Raw genomic sequence first — 20,221 nt, 5'->3', positions numbered from 1 at the left:
ATCATTTTAAATATGTAAAAAACTTTCCAAATTTGGATCCATTATAACAAATCTGATGGAGGTACTGCACAGTTTTCAAATGTGGAAATCCAAAACTACAAACACCAATCACTACTGTGAAATGTTCTGCCAAACTTTAAGAAGACGACGTACAAACTGAATCTTTATTAAGAAGAAAATATCTTAATTGTTCATCTGTCTTTAACCGCTGACCACTGGTATCTTTGACTTGGGAAAATTTCATCCCATTCCGTGTTAGTTTAAATTTTCTGATAGCACTCCTGGCAACTTAATCCATGTAAATATAAATACAATATCTTCTATTGACTTTTGCCAGCAATTTATGTTATTTTTGAATGAATAAATGGGAATTCAATGTCGGAATTTTATCAAAATGACCACAATTTTGCTTATGACAACTAAAAATCATTTTGGAACATCTGACATCCATATAAACCTATATAGAAGTAAAATTAAAATAACACTGGAAGTGAAAAACAGATGTTAAAAATAATTATTGGAAGTCTATAGAGAAGGGAGTCTCTAATATAAAAATTATTATTGACCAATCTTGCAAGATGTGTTTAGTAGGTATTTTGGGTAACTCATCTTAGATCTTTTTATTTAAACTTCAATAAATGCAACCAACTGCCCAATGCTGGCAAACATAATGAAAGTATAAAAATGGAATGGAAGGAAAGTGTTTAAAAATGTACTGTATATAGTTCAAAAATGATGACATTAACATTGGTACCCATTAAACACTTTCAAACTATAGTTCAGATCCTGGTACAAGGCTAATTTTTCCCAGATCTCTTAGTGAAACATACACAACAAGAGGAAGTCTCTCGCTCAGAGTGCAAATACAGATGTATTCTCGTACCATGGTTTCTAAGGACTGGAGATTTCCCTCTAGCCTGCTCTTTATTTATTTTGGAAACATTAACAGAAACACAAGTGGATATGTAAGAAAGGCGGTTCCAATTAATAGTACTCATGGTTTACAGGGTAACCGCTTTATAGTTTTTACTGAACTGTCTACAACTGCACTTTCTGCTTTCTGCACTTAAGAAAACCGACAATGAAATCAATTTCATGCCACTGTGTACGTACATTCTCTTATTCAAGAAGTATGTGCTGAGTGCCACTCAGTGCCAAACCCAGGTCCAGCCTTCAAGGAGCTCACAGTCTAGTAACAGAGACAAGAAAATTGGAGATTTAATAGTATATGATGATAGTTGTGATAAAGTGTTCGTAACCTCAGTGAGTCAAAACAGATTTCACAGGGAACTTAATGTCTAACATTAAGTGGAGATGATCACTCCGGACAGGTACAACCTGCTCAGAGAACCTCCCGGAGCTCCAGCGGGGTGAGCACAGAGCTCAGGCATCAGGGCCAGGAGGTGGCCAGAAGCACCTCACATTTTGTGGTATAAGGACTGAGCATCCTCTGTGCAGAGTCCTGTTGCCTGTTTACATCATCATTTGTCCTTTGCTCCATCTTGTGGAATGACACAACTTTTAACAACTGAAAACTGCACTGCCTTGCCGCATGTATGTTTATTTGCACAACGACTGTGAGAGCAAGCTGGATCTACCATGCAGTGGATGTGCTGTATCTCCTCTATGTGGGAAAGGCAGGGTTCTGAAATGAAAACGTCGGGCCAGATTCTCAGGCTTTCTTTCTTTGCCATCTGCTTGTGAAAGTACACGTTACAGAATGCACAACACAAAAGTTTCCATCTTCTTCCTCATCTGGAAGTTTTAGGTGAAATTTTCCCTTTTTTCTTTTCTTTTTTTTTCCCCTTCACTTCCAAAATCACAGGTTGCCCAACAGGATTAGCAGGTTCCAGGTTCCAACGCAAAAGCCATCTTTTGATTGCGACTGCAGTGATTGAGTCTAGGAGGAAAACACAAGTGAATTCTCAGCCCTGGGATTGAGTGACATTTAATAAAAAGTACTATTTGTTTAACCCGATTGTTATGTTTTTTGAATCATAAAACGCTGAGCGTTATGATGGCTGCCAGGTTATATTATCTACTACTTGATTTTAAGCGATGTCTGTGGGATTTACATGTAAATTGTAAATTGATGTTTTCTTTTTCTTACCTACACAACAGAAAATAAAGGGTTGCAGAATTTTTATATCACTGGATATCCTGGCAGTGAAATATTAAATGGCGTTAGGAGAAATGGGTTTTCTACGGGGGAAAGTACGATACATTATAAACCTCTCCATCACTCTAATCAGGCTTCTGACATGAAAATAATAGGGCTGCACAGGACCACGTCTGCTCCCATCCCAAGCGCGGGGCTCTAGGTAAAGACACAACACAGAGGGGTTAGTCAGCAGAAAGTGGAGAGGTGCCTTTTGGAGAGATACTTGTTTGAATATTTGTATTTGCTTTGCAAGGCTAAGCAGCACCCTTTGGTTAATCATGAGGGCGTTTTGGCATCTGTCACCTGAAGTGTGTGACTCACCCAGATTCTGACTCAATAGGTGGAAAAAAGACTAACCTGCTCACAAAATATTCATTTCATGGGTGAGGAGTTCTGCGAATTACCATTTTACTCTACTCTCTAATGCTCTGAACATATTGCACAAAGAGCTCCATTTTGGCTTTCATTTTCACTTTCTCTTAGTTTTCTCTTATTTTCCAGGACATGTGACTCTACCTCCTTAAAAGTGAAGTGACTGTGAAAATTGATTGTACCTTCTTACGTGACTAATTTTGACCATCCCTTACAGCTGAGAGTCTCATGCAATGCTTTGGATGTTCCATCAACGACACTCTAAGTCCATGAGGTTTCACAGGCCGTGCTGTTGGGGACTCACCACAGCTCCGGGTTATCCCACCGTCAACACTGCCAGGCACCCACCTTGCCACTGGGGTTCAAACTCAGTTCATTGAGAAAACTATCTTGACCCCAAGAGTGAATGTTTAGGTCAATACTGAAACAATCAGTCACGTACTTATTGGTGCAATGTGCAGAAATGGTAACTCAAGAGAGAAATCAACCACAGCAGCTCTCCATTCATGGTGAGGGGTGGGGTATACTGTATAGAAAATCAAGGTGTTTGAGATGAGTGAGGCTTTCGGCTGACGGATGCTCACTCATTCAGCTAAGCACCTGGACTGTCTGGGTTGCCCTTCATGTCCACACCCCCTCGTACTGTGCGTTTTAGCTATCTCTGAACTTTCATATGCTGACTTTCCACCAGCACATTGTCAACCTTTCCTACTTGCTACACTCAGGGTCTATTCTCCTAACTTCCTCCACTTTTCCTTCTGTTTCTACACTGATGTAGCTTAGGAAACAAAATAATCAACTGGGCTTGAGAGGCTGATGTTCTCCTAAAATAAGGCGGGAAACTTGGAGCCAGGTCTTTGTGATATAACAGAGGCTAGCTACCACCCAGATGAATGAGCTTCATGGGGAAATTAAAGTACTGCTCTCAGCAGTTTTTATTTACTAATTCCTGTTATGAACTATGCATAAATGTGGACCTAAAATACGAGCTAAAGGGCTCCTCACTAATAGAGTAAATAGGGAAAATGAGAGGGAAAATCACAGCCAGCTAGTAGAGAAATAAGCTGTAGCACCTTGCTTAATGCATGTATATAGGTTTTCAAACAGGTTTAATCGATTTCAATTTTGAAACTTTAAAAGTGTTATGGCAGCATCTCATGTAATATTATTTTACAGGTGATTGGACTGACACAAGATGTATAATTTTTCTATTGTTTGTTTATACCATTTATTATAATGTAATTGTTATTGTATTTTATATTACTATTTATTTAATATAATGTAACATTTGTTTACAAAGTCTACAACTTTTAAGAACGAGACACAACCTATCTCTTAATGGCACCAAATAATCATTTCCACATAGTCAATGTTATTTGAACAAATGAATAAATAAACTCTGGAAAATAATCACAAAAGCAGTCTCCACCATCTCATCAGCACCGGGAAGTTCTGTGAAGCTGCCGGGGGCACTAGCAGGCAGACACAATGCCATCATAAAAGATTCCCTGTTTTTTCAAGGGATAGGTTTTACAACCAATAATTAAAAGATTAGGACATTCCATCTCTTGTCACCGTGGGGTGGAACCCTGCTGTTCTAGGTTTTCAGTAACACTGAGTCATCAACAAAATTCAAGATTCAGAATCTTCTCTATGAATCTTGATGTATTAAAGCATTTACTTATAAACTAATGGCAAATACTTATATTAAATTTACATAAAATATTAGGGCGGTTAATCGGGTCTTTTTTTTCAGTCTACTCACCTGAGATATGGGGCAGCTTGAGAGGTTTCTGGAGATGAGGTTAGGCTAGGGACAGATTCTCAGAAATGATCTATGCAAAAGACTGTGGAATTATAGTGTTAATTTTTTCAATCCTATCAAATTTGCTACTGAATATATTAAAGTATGGAAAGTTGAGAGATATCAAATGTCACTAAATAAAAATGAGATCAGATTTACAATTTGGAAGATTGTGTCATCATTTGGTGGCTGAATTTTTTTGTTGTTGTTGTAATTTCTGCCCTCTCCAATCTAGACTACTTAACCTTCTTTTGCCCGTTATAAGTTATCATAGCCCATAAATTTGACAACTTCATTAAAATCCTAAACAAGGACACTAATATTTGGTCCGTTTCTTCTGGCTCACATTTTTTGTTCTAGAAATCATCTCTCTTTACCTGTGAATGCCCATTTTACTCTCCACTATTCCTTAAGGTTAGCTTTCACTCAAATACACATTTACAATTATAAAGTTACTTTATTTCCATTTAGATTGCTCCTGGTCTCCACAGAGATAGCAAAGACTTCAAATGCAACAGGCTGTTTAACAGAAACAGCTATTTTCTTTTATATAAATTTAGTTCACTCAGTTCAGTTATTTTGTCTTTAAAAATATACTGCTTTGAAAAAATGCAAACAGAACTATGCTTGATTCAATTATTTCCATTGGCACATAAAATTTAATGTACGGATATAGCACCAGGTCTTTTTAGTGGCTTTGTTTAAATTGTTATAAAAAGAGACTAAGACTTTTTTAATAAACAATTTCAGAAATACAAAAATCTAGGGCACAATACATAACACTTTATGACCATACAACTATATATATATATATATTCACCTATCCTGCTAATGGGCATTCTGTTTATTTCCATTGTTTATTATTATTTAAAAATTACTACATCTCTTTACTGACCATTACAAATTCTTCTTCTGGCAATTGCTTATTCTTATCGTTCATTTTTTTTCCTTTTTTGGTATTTTCTTTTTGATTTATTAGACAATTTTAAATAGTTTGATTACTACTTCTTTCTATGTTATATGCACTGTCAATCTGTTCTTCCCTTCAGTGGCTGGTTTGTTGTTTTTACCACAGAACATTTGGTCAAGTGTTTCAGAGGTTACACTCTATTTATATATTTATTGCCCTTATGACTTGTGCTTTTTCTTTATGGCCTGATTTCGATAATTCTTTTCTCCCTCACAGACCTAAAGAGCTTTTTCTATATTTTCTTCCAGAATGTTGAAGTTTTATCATTTACATTTAATTAGGTAAAATTTATTTTTTATTTATTGTAAGCTATAGATCTACCTTTTCCATGTGGATATCCAATTTCCCAGGAATATTGAAAGAGAAGCAAGTCTTTTCTTCTTCTTCTTCTTCTTCTTCTTCTTCTTCTTCTTCTTCTTCTTTTTCTTCTCTTTTAATATACAAAAAGATCTAACAAGATCCCTAGGACAAATCTGATGTTAACTGAATTAAGTGGATTAGTATTAAATCAACTGGCCCAATAATTACAGGAAGGAATTATAAGTCACTAGGAGCCCAAGGAGAGCAAAACTTCATGCCTCTTTGGGTAGTGGTACAGGGACTGACTATACTCCTTGCTCCCAAGGGACAGAACATTCTCTAGGTTTTCATTCCTGACTCAGTAGCACTCAAAGCTTTTCTTAAGGTAAATTAAAGTTATGGAGAAAGACATCACTCTGTAGCCACTGTTTTCCAAGATTAGCATTCCAGGCAGCATCTAGGGAGCCAGCAAAGATTCTGTCCTGTCTACCATTTTCCCATGAATGACATCATAATAGAAATTCCCTGTCTTATTGCCTTTTTCTGTTGTGGTAACAAAAGATCACAAACTGGGTAATTTGTATAAAAAAATGTTTATTTAGCTCATAGTTCTAGAGGCTGGAAGTCAACAGTGCCGGCATCTGTGAAGGCCTTCTTGCTGCCTCACCTCATGGCAGAGGGCATCACACGGTGAAAGCGGGAGCAAGGGAGCCAGGGAGAGCTCACATGCATAACAATAATGCTCCTGTGATAATAAACTCACTCCTGTGATAGCAACATTCATCCCATCATGAGAACAGAGCCCTCATTCATCCCTTCATCTCATCATAGGGGCAGAAGGATTAAGTTTTAACACATGAACTTTTGGGGGACTCATTCAATACATAGCACTCCCAAAATATTCACTAAGAGCGAGAGTAAACTGATTTAATTTCAGACTGTTCTTGGCAGTCCAAAAGTAGAGCTTTCCAAGTTTTACAATAGAGAATTAAAATGATAGAAAAATATTCTTAAAAAAAAAAAACTGCAGAAGAAAGCTAGAAAATCTGAAGATGAAGTTTTTTTTAGGCATAAAATACATGCAGTTAATAGACAATGGAGACATGCTAAGACTTGAAAATGTGCTTTAACATTCTTAAATTGTCTAAGGGTTTTGCAACAAAATAACTTACCAGTGTCAGGGCATGATAGAATATGAGTTCCTAATGAATTTAGGCCTGGGTTTCTGTGACCCAAGTTATGCTGAAGAAAATGAGAGACAGCCCCTTTTAAAAAACTGTGCATAGCCTGAGGCCACTGCAATTTCTTAATCCCTTTGGAAAATTGCTTAAGCCTGGCACGTTTTGTAATGGACTTTATCTCTTCACTACCAAAAGTCATAAAATGTAACTTAAGTGAGGAAAGAAACACAATTGATAATTGGATATTTCAAAGGGATCAGCATTTTAAAAGAGTGGATATGTATTAGTATGCTATATCTGACATATGACATGAAAATGACATATACAAGATAATTTTGTTTATACTATTGTATATATCTTACACATTTTGTATTATAAAACATTTTGAAAATATGTATATATATACACACAAATATATAGGAAAATAAAACTAAATATTATCAGAAAGTTTATTTCTTGATGATGGGAATTTGAGTGGTTCATTGTTTACTTTATTTCTGTTGTTATACATTTGGTATTTTCCACATTTTGTTCAGTGATTTTGTATTACTTTTGCAATGATAGACATGATGTTTGGAGGAAGAAAAAATAAAGGAACAGACAACAAGCGTTCCTTTGAAAATTCTAAATGCAGTAGGCACCTGAAGTCAAAGGGTTCCCCGTCACTGAAAAACCAAAGCTACCCATATCAAAGAAGCCTGGGCGTTTCTGCCCCCTACTGTCCACCTCCGGTAACTGCCCAGTGAGTCTCCGCCTTTTGTTAGCAAGCGTCTAAGAATCTCCCGGGACTCTTGCTCTTTGCAAAATTAGGAAATCTTGAGCTACATCCACAGATAATCTGAGGCTGGATACCCTCAGACTGTACTCTAAGAAACATCATCAAAATTAAGTTACATGACCTGATCACAGCTACAGCAATAAAATCAGAAAAAATATGGACATCATATTTAGAAACACAAATAGAAAAGCAACGAGATTTCTTTCAGTTTTAAAAAGTATACTAGTATATAGCATAATATAGTATGTATTGAAATAACATATACTTAAGGGTATACAAATATATGCTTAGTACACATTGCCTGTATTAATAATATCAATACATTACCTTTTGTACCTACGTATGAATGTATGCTTTTGTATTTATGCACGTGTAGTTTTATATTTGCGTATGTAGTTGTATATATGTCTAGTGCATGGTATAGTGTGGATGTGTGCATACGTGGTATGCATATATGATATATATGGTACACACACCCAGAGTCCTTCATGTAGACACACACAGCCATGCATCATTTAACAATGGGGATACATTCTGAGAAGTGCATCCGTAGGTGATTTTGTTGTTATGCAAACATCATAGTGTGAACTTTCACAAAACTAGACAGAAGAGCCTACTACACACCTGCTGCTGCTCGACAACAAACTTGTACAGCATGTTATTGTTCTGAATACTGTAGGCAATCGTAACACCATGGTATTTGCATATCTAAAAGTAGAAAAGATACAGTAAAAATACAGTATAAAAGGTAAAAATGATGCACCTGTGTAGGGCATTCACCATGAATGCAGCTTTCAGGACTGGAAGTTGCTCTGGGTGGGTCAGTGAGTGACAGGTGAGTGGATGTGAAAGACTTAGACGTCACTGTAAACACTGCTGCAGACCTTCCAGACGCTGTACACTTAGGCTACACAACATGTACACAAAAAATTCCTCTCATCAATAATGAATTAACCTTAGCCCACCTTAACTTTTTGTTACAGTATAAACTTTTCACTTTGTTTTAACTTTTTGACTCTTGTAATTACACTCCACCGAAAACACAAATCCACTGTACAGCTGAACAGAAATATTGTCTCTTTTTGGCCGGGCGCAGTGGCTCACGCCTGTAATCCCAACACTTTGGGAGGTCAATGTGGGTGGACCGCGAGCTCAGGGGTTCGAGACCAGCCTGACCAACATGATGAAACCCCATCTCTACTAAAATACAAAAATTAGCTTGGCATGGTGGCAGGCGCCTGTAATCCCAGCTACTCAGGAGGCTGAGGCAGGAGAATCGCTTGAACCCAGGAGGCGGAGGTCGCAGTGAGCCAAGATCATGCCACTGCACTCCAGCCTGTGCAAAAGAGTGAGACTCCATCTTAAAAAATAATAATAACAATAATAATAATAATAATGTTGTCTCTTTTTATATCCTTATCCTATACGTGCTCTTATATTTTTTAATTTTTTAATTTTTAAACTTTTTTGTTAAAAACTAAAACACAAACCACTATAGCCTACACCAACACAGGGTCAGGATCATTATCACTGTCTTCCATCTCCATTTCTTGTCAAATTGGAAGATCTTCAGGGGCAGTGACACGCATTAAGCTGGCATCTCCTATGATGACAATACCTTTTTCTGGATAGCTCCTGAAGGAAGTGCCTGAAGCTGTTTCACAACCAATATTTTAATAATATATTGACATAAAGAGTACAATCAAAAATAACAATAAAAAGTACAGTATAATAAACTAATAACCTAATCATTTATTATCATTGTCAAGTATTATGTGCTATACCTAACTGTATGTGCTATATTTTTTGTATGACTGACAGGGCGATAAGTCTGTGTACACAAGCATCACCATGAACACAGGAGTAATGCATTTTGCTGCAGTCTTACAATGGCGACTGCCTGACTCGTTGGCAGGAGTTTGCCAGCTCCATGATAATCTTGAGGGATCACCACGGTATATGCGTTCCTTTGTTAAGCAAAATGTTGTTATGCTGTACACAACTGTATGTATTTTCACAAATAATGCTGCATTTGTCTTTTTAGAAATTATTAAGACCCTAACCTGTGATTAACATCTGCATTTTAACTCTAAAGCTGATAAAAGCTTTTCCTCATTTTGAAGTTATTTCAAGTCCCAGGTTTTTTAAAAGGTGACATACCTAAGTTCTTAAAAATGATGATTTACTAAATTCAGCCTTTCTTCTGAGCTAGGTTTAATATTGTAAAATCTTCTGCTCTACAGTCTCACAAGCAATTTATTTAAAGTCAGTTAAAGACATTGAAGCCAAGTTCCTTTTTAAAATATGCTCTCAGCTGCAATTGGACACAGTTACATGTGCCTCTTTGAAGGAAAACATGAGCACGGTGATAAATACAGTGTTGACTTACCCATAACCAAATAGAAATAGCTGCATCAACAGTCCAAGCCCAGGAACCAATAGGGCTGAAAAGAAAACAAGAAAATAATCATCAGTTTGGCAGCAAATCCACTGTCACTATATTCCCTGGCAGTGGCCTTTGGCCTGCAAAGCGCTTGTCAATAACGGCTTCTTTGTTTTCTGAGACGTCATCCGTAAATACTGAAATATTGAAACCTAGACCAGGATTTTGATACCATATTCTTAAACCTGTTTTGAAAACCTGAGATAATTGCTTTAAAAATGAGTTCACCAATCTGTTATTTGATTTAGAAATACATTGGATGAGGTCTTATAAGTCAAGCAGAAACTTGTTTTTTGTTTTTTTTGTTTTTTTGTTTGTTTGTTTATTGTTTCCTGAGACGGAGTCTCGCTCCGTCAACAGACTGGAGTGCAGCGGGCAATCTCGGCTCACTGCACCCTCCGCCGCCTGGGTTCAAGCAATTCTCCTGCCTCAGCCTCCCGAGTAGCTGGGACTACAGGTACGCACCACCACGCCCAGCTAATTTTTGTATTTTCAGTAGCGACGAGGTTTCACCATGTTGGTCAGGATGGTCTTGACCTTTTGACTTCGTGATCCACCTACCTCGGCCTCCCAAAGTGCTGGGATTATAAACTTGAGCCACCATGCCAGGCTGAAACTGGCCATTTTAAAACATACACATTGGTCCCTTATGTGATGTTCTCCTGGTGCTGAATCCATCTGCCATTCCCAGACTGTGGAGCTACAGCATGAAGTTCCTGAAGTCATGTCTAGGATCGGCTTGGTATCCTATATTCTTCACAATTGATGCTCTAACCATAGCATGAGATGCTGTGAAGAACAGATGAGATAAATAATGTGAAAAGGCTATGAAATGAGTGAAGACCCATCTAAACAACTGATACCAAAAGCTTCTCACTGCTTCTGAATTGGAAGAATTAAGAAAGAGGTGGATGTCAGCTTTCTTTCCTCCCCTAGTTAATTCACTTTTGCTCAAACACCTGGTGAAATGTGACTCTTGTGTGTGTATTAACTGCAAAAGTGTCACAAACACTGCCTTCCACTATTCCTCTGTGGAGCAAACTTAACAGTAAAATTTTGATCTATAAATTGGTCATGTCTTTTTTATGCAGCTTTTTGGATTGGCTCACAGTTTGCCTACATTTCCGTCTTGTCAGTTGAGAATAACACATTTCAAGGGACACTCTTGGAAAACACCTTTGATGGAGAGGTTGATTTTTGTAACCTGTATACCATAGTCAGGTACTCTTGGCTCTTGGTACAAATTAGACATATAACAGAAAATTCTATTCCATTACTAGAACTCTCTGGAGCCCCCAAATCAGGGTCCCTGACGGAAACTGCATCACTAGGGGACCTAACCACTGTTAGAACTTGGTGCCACGGCGGTGAAGAAGGCACAAATACCATGCCCTGTGCTAATATCTCCCTCCTCTCACCTACCACATGGGAGCCCAGACAGTACAATCTATAGAAATCAGCTTCCCTGACTGAAAAACTACATAGGAAAAGGTGAAGAATTAATGCAGGTAAACAAAAGGCGGTAATAAGAAACCCAGCACACCCATCATGTCTATTTTACAGCTGTTTATAGGCTTCCATAAATCATCCAAGAAGGTGTGCCTGACACCTTGTAGATTTCCTGAAAGATTTCCGTTCTCTGCACCCCTCTGTCTGCCTCTCTCCCTCTCTCTGAGTCTCATCCTCCTCTTCATTCCTTTCTCTTCTGCCCCTTCCCTCTCCATGCTATCTCTTGCTCTTCTCCCTTCCTTCCCCTCTCTGTCTCTCCCCATCTGCTGTCCCTCCTTCCCTCCAGCTCCCTCCAATTGCATCACTGGACTGGACCCATCAGTAGACACCAAGGGGGCAGGCGCGGTGGCTCACGCCAGTAACCTCAGCACTTTGCGAGGCTGAGGCAGGCAGATCACCTGAGGTCAGGAGTTAGAGACTACCCGGGCCAACAAGGTGAAACATTTTCTCTACTAAAAATACAAAAATTAGCCAGGTGTGGTGGTGCACACCTGTAATCCCAGCTACTTGGGAGGCTGAGCAGAGATCACACCTCTGCGTTCCAGCCCGGGAGACAGAGTGAGACTCCGTCTCAAGAAATACATAGACAGCAAGAGTGCACTGTGGATCAGGCTCTGTGTCTGCTGCCAGGGGCTCTCAGGGTCAAATGGTAGTACTCAGTGGCAGGGAGAATAAGTGACTTGATGAACAAAAGTCATATTATGGCAACTAAACTACTTTACATGCTGGAAAACAGCCAGATTTTGCTCATATTACTCTTAAGAGATCCAAGTGTTTTTGTGAACATAGCCAAGAATACAGTGATGCAACATTTCCTTTTTAGCTAATGTACCACAGGTGTATATCAGATAGGAATAGGTATATAAGGTCACTTTATAATCTGTATTTGGCAATGACTATGCAAGTAATTGTAGTTTTGATATGTATTGATCTCCCCAGCAGTGACCTCTCCTACTCTGTGGCCATGCGTGGATGTGTGAACTCTGTAAAGCAGGAGTGAACTAAAAGCATCAGGGCTGGCTGCTGGACTGGCTTCCTCCACTCCTTTTGTGTTTCCTTTTCTTTCTTGCAGAAGAGCCATCCTCCGGCAGGTATGTGAAAGAACTGCCCATGAGGAGTCAGAGGCTACCTTGCACACCTCGCAGCTCTGCTCGCCGGAGGTGGCTTTGCAGGCACACAAGCCCCTCTCCCAAGCCACCAGCCAGGAGTCCCATGAGGAACACGGCACAGCACCTGCATCAGAACCCCATGGGTTTGCCTGTCACATGTTTTTCTCCTGATCTGTGGCTCACAGGCTCAGCGTGACCCAGCCTCCTAGATTTCCCCCTCAGTGCTATTTGCAGTGCCCCCAAGCACTTTCCTCCACTCCAGTCCCTGAGTGCATGCCAACGGCCCTATTTTCAGCCACCCTTCTCCATGCCTCTTGTCTGTCTCTAGCTGACAAGCAGATTATCTCTTGTGTCCACTTTGTTTGCCAATGTACTTTGGCACCATTGAATTCCAACGCATGAAGTAAACTGAACTGTACAACGCTGAGCACACACGTGGTTTGGAGAGAAGCCCTTGTCAGGATCCAAAATGTTCCCAAGTCTTGTTGATATTTGGGTCACTGCAGAGCTCTGAGTCCCCCTTCCTTTTTGTCTTCCTCCCTTCAACTCATTCTCAATTTCTCTCTCTGAAACCAAGTGTGAACACATTTATGCTTTCAAATAGAGGTATACTGTTCATGCTTATATTTTTCTGTAACCATCATATCTAATAAATACTTACCATCCAGGAAGAAATGTTGTTGTGCAATAATAATATGCTAAAGGATGGCAAATCCGTTATCATATTTTTGTAACAATATTTCCTTTACTTGTCACACACACACTTGATGGAAAACTTCAAAAAGTTAGTTTATAGCAGTCTTTTCAGAAAACAAAACTGAATAAAATCATTAAGCATCGTTCAAAACAGCAGTCCCCAATATTTATAGTAGCAGAAACCTATTTTTTTCCACAGATGTGGTAGGTGGGGGATGGTTTGGGGATGAAACTCTTTTATCAGGCATTAGATCCTCATAAAGAGCACCGTCTAGATCACTCGCTTGCGCGGTTCGCAGTAGGGTTTGCGCTACTGTGGGACTCTAATGCGGAAGTTGATCTGACAGGAGGCAGAGCTCAGGCGGTTGTGCCCACTTGCCCACCACTCACCTCCTGCTGTGAGTCCCTAACAGGCCACAGATCAGTACTAGTCTGCATCCTGGGGTTTGGGGAATCCTGATTTAAAACGTCCTTTTTAAAAGATTGGCACAAGTATGCCTGTTTTTGCTATAATTATATTGACTGCATATCTGTACACTATCCCGACCAGCCTGGCTTTTATTTCTGCTTCTTCACTTTGGTGTCTTCTGTCTCTGTTTCCCAGATTTCTATGTTCCCTGTAAACATGAGTCTCATATTGTCCTAGGGAAGCTACACATAAATCACCAAAGATCCTAATGTTCAGGAGAAAGGGTGAATTCTTTGTTCCATTTTGTTGGCTCTCGTTTTTTCTTTTCCAGTCCAAGTCAAAATAACTCAAGAGTAGTCGGGCAAAGTAGCCATAATGAGTAAACATTTAACAGGGCGTTTCACCCAGCAACTGTCTGCAGATAGCAGTTGCATGAATCATGCAGAACACGTGGATGTCTGTTAGTCTCCCGGGATTACCAGGCTCTGACTCAAGGGTGGAGTTTGGTTACAGAGGCACTTCACATGCCTCAGCTCCCTGGGTAATGTCAGTCGATCCTATTACAGGCAGAGGAGCAGTATTCAGACTAACACTGTGTTCATTCAGCTCGAGTCCAAAATTCGAGTGGCACAGCCAAGTAAATCTAGGTGGCACAGAAAAAAGCTACTTATAATAGAAGCTACTGGAAGTCCTGCTTAGCTATGGCTCCAGGCTTAAACAGATTCTCCTGTCAATATCCCATTTGTCACTCCAGGATGGTGTGTCAGAGCAACGGGCTAGGTTTCACCCTGCCCCTGCCTCGGGTTTCCTTGATGTTTAAATGCCTCTGTTCAGGAATCTGTTTGAGAAACAGATCTATTTTTATTCATAATTACTTCTCCATCTGTCTCGGTATTTGCTATAAACAGAGATTAACGTCCTGCGTGTTAACCTATTTTAATCTGTGAACTCTTCAGAGCCAAAATGTCTTTTTAAAGAGTAACAAGATGATATGAACATTCTGTTTCACAAGGCAGAGCTGAGAGTTACTGCAGGTTCTTCAAACCATTCAAAGAAGAATGGCTTTAAAAATAAAGTCTAAGGAGTATTCCATTCACTGCCGTGAAACTACGTATCGGCTTGATTTTTTTAAGCTAGCAGGAAAAAGCATTCTCATGAAATGTTTGACATGGATATTTTTCTTTGTGTGGGTTCTCCCTTTGATGTATTTTGGAAGTAATTTAAGAATGAGGGTTTAGGACTGGTAGGGCCTCCATAATTTATTACACAATCTTGAATAAAACCCTGAAGTTCTCATTTCATCAGGTTCTCCATACATAAAATGGGAACAAAAAGGCCCGAGTCTAACTGAAAATGTTCTTGAAAGGATGATATAAAGTAACGTGAAAAATATATAAAGAATTGCCCAAATATGTGAAATCCTGTTATAATTAAAGCTAGAGTCGTTAGGTGGAATTCAACCATTACTATATAAATAAATGGGCATTAAAGACCCATCAGCTTCACTAAATCAACATCTGTCAAACAATTGTGTAAGACATGCCCTGGTGGATTTTGTAGCAAAGCTGAGGGTCTTTGAAATACAAGAAGTGAATGTTTGCATTGCTTATTTGAAAAATAATTTCCATATCTAGATATGTCAATTTCTAGCTATAAATGATAAAAGTTTGTTTCCTAATTCACGGCTATATTTTTGTCATGTACTGTTTTTTGTTTGTTTGTTTATTGAGACAGAGAATCGCTCTGTTGCCCAGGCTGGAGTGCAGTGATTCCATCTCAGCTCACTGCAACCTCTGTCTCCCAGGTTCGAGCGATTCTCCTGGCCTCAGCCTCCCAAGTAGCTGGGATTACAGGCATGTGCCACCACGCCTGGCTAATTTTTTTTTTTTTTTTTTTTTTTTTTTCATTTTCAGTTGTGATGGGGTTTCCCCATGATGGCCAGGCTGGTCTGGAATTCCCGACCTCACGTGATCCTCCCACCTTGGCCTCCCAAAGTGCTGAGATTATAGGCATGAGCCCACCATGCTTGGTCTGTTTTTTAATATAAATAAAAACATACTATGAAATTAACCATTTTAAAGTGTACACTTCAGTGGTTTTCATGTATTCACAAAGTTGCATTTTCATCACTACTATATAATTCCCAAATGTATTCATACAACAAAGAGAAATTCCATATTAGCAGTAACTCCTCCTCTTCCCTCAGCCCTGGCAAACACTAATAGTTTCTGTCTCTATGGATATACTGTTTCTGACATTTTATATTAAGATTTCTAGCTTCTTTATCTTAGATAATGTTTTTAAGATTCAGCCATATGTTACCATGTACCAGAACTTCACTTATTGTGTGGCTGGATAATATTTCACTGTAGAGCTAGACAACACTGTATTTACCCATTCATTCTTTCTTAAATAGACATTTGGTTGTTTGCACATTTCGGCTATATTTGCTTTTGGCTTCCACTTTCTGACCAAAAAACAAATGCTGCTGTGAACTTTGATGTACAGGTTTTAGTTTGGACATATGTTTCTATTTCTCTGGGGTGTGTATCTAGAAGTGGAATTGCTAGGTCATATAGTAGCTAGTTTAACCATCTAACTGTCAGACTGATTTCTGCAGTAACTGCACCATTTTGCATTGTAACTAACAATTAGGAGGGTCCCAATTTCTTCACTCATCTCAAATACTTGTTATTGCAAATCTTTTTTTATTATAGTTACCCTAGTGGGTATGAAGTGGTATGTTATTGAGCTTTTGACAACAACTAATGACGTTGAACATCTTTTCCTATTTCATGTTTGATAGCCATTCATGTTATCTTCCTTAGATAAATATCTATTAAATTTTTTTGTTTATTTTTATGATTTGTGTATTTTTGCTGAGTTTGTAAATGTTCTTTATCATCTTGAATGCAAGTCCCTTATCATATACATGATATCCAAATGTTTTCTCTTATTCTGTGAATTGTATTTTCACTATTAATAGTGTCCTTTGATGCACAGACTTTTGAATTTTTATGATGTTAATTTATCTATTTTTCCCTTTCTTGTTTGTGCTTTGGGCATTATGTTATTTTTTAAAATTGCCCATTCCAAGGTCAGGAAGATTTGTATCTCTTTTCTTGTAAGAGTTTTATCATTTTAACACACACGTTTTGTGTTAATTATATGAGGTAGGAATCCACCTTCATTCTTTTTCATATGAACATCCACTTGTGCCATTACCATTTGTTGAAAAGATTGTTCTTTCCCCCACTGAATTGTCTTGGCGCCCTTATAAAAACTGGCTTATCTTGTATGTCACAGTTTTAAACTCTCAGTTCTAGGTCATTGATTTCTATGTCTATCCTATACCAGTACCACACATTCTTGATTACTGTAGCTTTGAGAGTTTTAAAATCAGGAAGACGGAGTCCTACTTTGTTCTTTTCAAGATTGTTTTGGCTCTTGTAGGTCCCTTGTATTTCCATATAAGTTTAGGATTAGCTTTTTAATTTCTGCAATAAAAGCCTGCTAAGATACTGACAGATTATATTAAATATGTACAAAAATTTGGGTAGCAAAACATCTTGTCAATATTTTCCTCCAATGCATGAACACCAGATACGTTTATATACTATTTAGCAGTTTTTTTCAATGATGTTTTATTGTTTTGGTGAGTAAGTTTTATACTTCTTTTGTTAAGTGTATTTCTAAGTATTTGTCATTTTTGATGGAATTAAAAATTGAATTGTTTCCTTAATTTCATTTTAAAATTGTTCTTTGCCACTGTATATATTCAACTGATTTGTATATATTAATCTTATTTTCTGCAACCTTGCTAAACTCATCTATTTGCTGTAGTAGTATTTTTATATATTCTCTAAGATTTCCTTAAGTCTTAAAATATACAAGATTATGTCATGTGCAATAGAGACAGTTGTCTGGATGCTGTCCGTATATTTTCCTTGATGAGTTGTCCTGGCCAGAACCTCCAGTACAATGTTAAATAGATGTATTGTCAGGGAGTATCATTGTCCTTTTCCTCGAGCCTAGAGGGGAGGCTTTCAATCTTTTATTATTAACTATGATGCTAATTGAATGTTTCTTTAGAAACACTCTTTATCAAGGTGAAGAAGTTTCTTTATATCCTTAGTTTCTTGAGTGTTTAATTATGAAAATTTTATATTTTCTGTGTCTACTGAGGTGATAAATGTATTTTGTTGCTTATTATGTTAACATGATGTATTACACTGATTGATACTCATGTGGTACACCAACCTTGCATTCCTGGAATAAATCTGACTTAATCATGGTCTATACATCTATTTGATATGTTGCTAGATTCAGTTTGCTGGTGTTTTATTGAGGATTTTTAATCAATATTCATAAGGAATATTTATCTGTAGATCTTTTCTTACAATCTTTTTTTCTAATTTTGGTATCAGGGAAATATTTGTCTCATAGAAGGAGTTGGAAAGTGCTATGTTCTCTTCTACTTTTTTGGACGAGTTTGTGAGTATATAATGTTAGTTCTTCACTAAATGTCTGGTATAATTCACCAGTAAAGCCATGCAGATATGGCATATTTTGGGGAGAGGTTTATAATAAGTTCAATCTCTTTTCTTGTGACAGTTCTATTCTGAGGATTTTTTGTGTAAGTAATGAAGTTGTATATCTTTCAAATAATTTGTCTATTTTTTCTAGATTATGCATTTTTTTCTTGGCATATATTTGTTAGTAGATTTTTCTTATAATTCTTTTTATTTTGACAAGGTCTGTAGTGATGATGTCTTCTATCTCTCTCTGTATAATATTATTTCAAGTATTTTCTCTTTTCTTCTTAGTTAATTTCTTAGTCAGTGTGGGAGGCTCATAAATGGCAAAGATTTATCTCTCACGGTTTTAGAGGCTGGAATTCAAAGACTAGGATGCCAGCTGGGTTGGGTTCCGGCGAGGGTCCTCTTCTGGGTTGCAGATTGCTGTCTTCTTATTGTTTCTTCACAAGGTGGAAAGAGGGCAAGAGTTTTTTAGAGTCCCTTTTTAAAAGGTCTCTAATGCCACTCATGAAGGCTCCACCCTCATGACATAATTACCTTTCAAATACTTCATCTCCTAATACTACCACTTTGAGGGATAGAATTCCAGCATATGGTTTGGGGAGTGTGGGGCACAATTATTCATTCCATTGCAGTCAATTTAGCTATAGGTTGTCAATTTTATTGATCTTATCACAAAGAAACAACTTTCAGTTTTGTTGATTTTCTCTTTTGATTTTATAGTCTTTATTTCATTTAGTTCTACTCTAATTTTAATACTTTCTTTCCTTTCCTAGCTTTTGTTTAGCTTAATATTTTTTCTAGTTTCTTAAGGCAGAAGGTTAGGTTATTGATATTTTTAATCTTATTTTTTGATATAGGCATTTACAGCTATAAATTTCCATATAAGCACTGCTTTACTTGTATTCCGTAAGAGTTGATGTAGTTTTGAATTCATATACCTCAGAGTACTGATTGACCTTGTAATTTCTTCTTTAATCTCTTGTTTATTTAGGAGTATGTTGTTTAATTTCTACATATTTGTGACCTTCTCATTCTTTTATTACTGATTTCAAATTACATTCCATTGTGGTGAAAGAACAAACTTATATGACTTTAATACTTTTAACTCAAAAATCGTTTTGTTTCATCATTGTTTTATAATTTATAATCTTATAGTCAATTCTGGAAAACATTTCACGTGTACTTTAGGTGAATGTGTATTCTTCTGTCATCAGATGGAGACTACTATACATACATTTCAGGTCTAATTGGTTTATATTATCTTTAAGTCTTCTATTTCCTGGTAGATCTGTTGTTTAAATGTTCTATATATTATTGAAAGATGGATATTGAAATTGGTAATTTATTGTCGGGTTGTTTCTTCTTGCTTTCAATTCTATCAGTTTTTTCTATATGTGTTTTAGGGCTCTGTTGTTAGGTGCACATATGTTTTTAATTTTTATATCTTCCTGATGAATTGACCGTTTTCTATTACAAAATACTCTTCTGTAGTAACAATTTTTGCTTTAAAGTATTTTGTTGGATATTGGCATGACCACTTCAGCTCTCCTTTTTTGACTACTTACATATTGTATCATTTTCTATCATTTCTTTATAACACCTGTCTTTCCATCTAATATCTGTATCTTACAGACAGCATAGATCACTTTTTAAAATCTATTCTGCAAATCTTTGACTTTTTATTGGACTATTAATGCATTTACACTTAATGTAATTACTCTTAATATATCACTCATATCTACTGTTTTGTTATTTGTTTTCTAAAAATCTTATGGCTTGTATATTCTGCTATTTCTCTATTACTTGCCTTCTTTTTAAATTAAATCATTTTTCAAATATATTATATTAATTCTCTTGTCATTTTTTAATACTTAAAAAAGGTTTCCTTAGTTATTTACCTGAAGATCACAATTAATGTCTTAAATTATGACAAGCTAGTCAGGATTAA

The 20,221-nt window shown here is 37.3% G+C and overlaps 1 long non-coding RNA gene across 1 annotated transcript in view; it reads right to left on the bottom strand.

The window, feature by feature from the left end:
- Positions 1–882: 882 nt before the first annotated feature.
- Positions 883–20,221, bottom strand: part of LOC105521707 — a 30,243-nt gene continuing 10,904 nt past the window's right edge. The window contains exons 2-4 of the long non-coding RNA XR_001003306.1: positions 10,571–10,798; positions 8,347–8,473; positions 883–1,900 (exon numbers count right to left, since the gene is read on the bottom strand). This is a non-coding gene — a long non-coding RNA (uncharacterized LOC105521707). The remainder of the gene's footprint in view (positions 1,901–8,346; positions 8,474–10,570; positions 10,799–20,221) is intronic.

This window comes from Colobus angolensis, unplaced genomic scaffold, assembly GCF_000951035.1.
Source record: "Colobus angolensis palliatus isolate OR3802 unplaced genomic scaffold, Cang.pa_1.0 Scaffold405, whole genome shotgun sequence".
In the NCBI taxonomy this organism is placed as follows: Eukaryota; Metazoa; Chordata; class Mammalia; order Primates; family Cercopithecidae; genus Colobus; species Colobus angolensis.
Note: the sequence above shows the minus strand (reverse complement) of the source record. Positions and strands in the feature narration are given on the sequence as shown.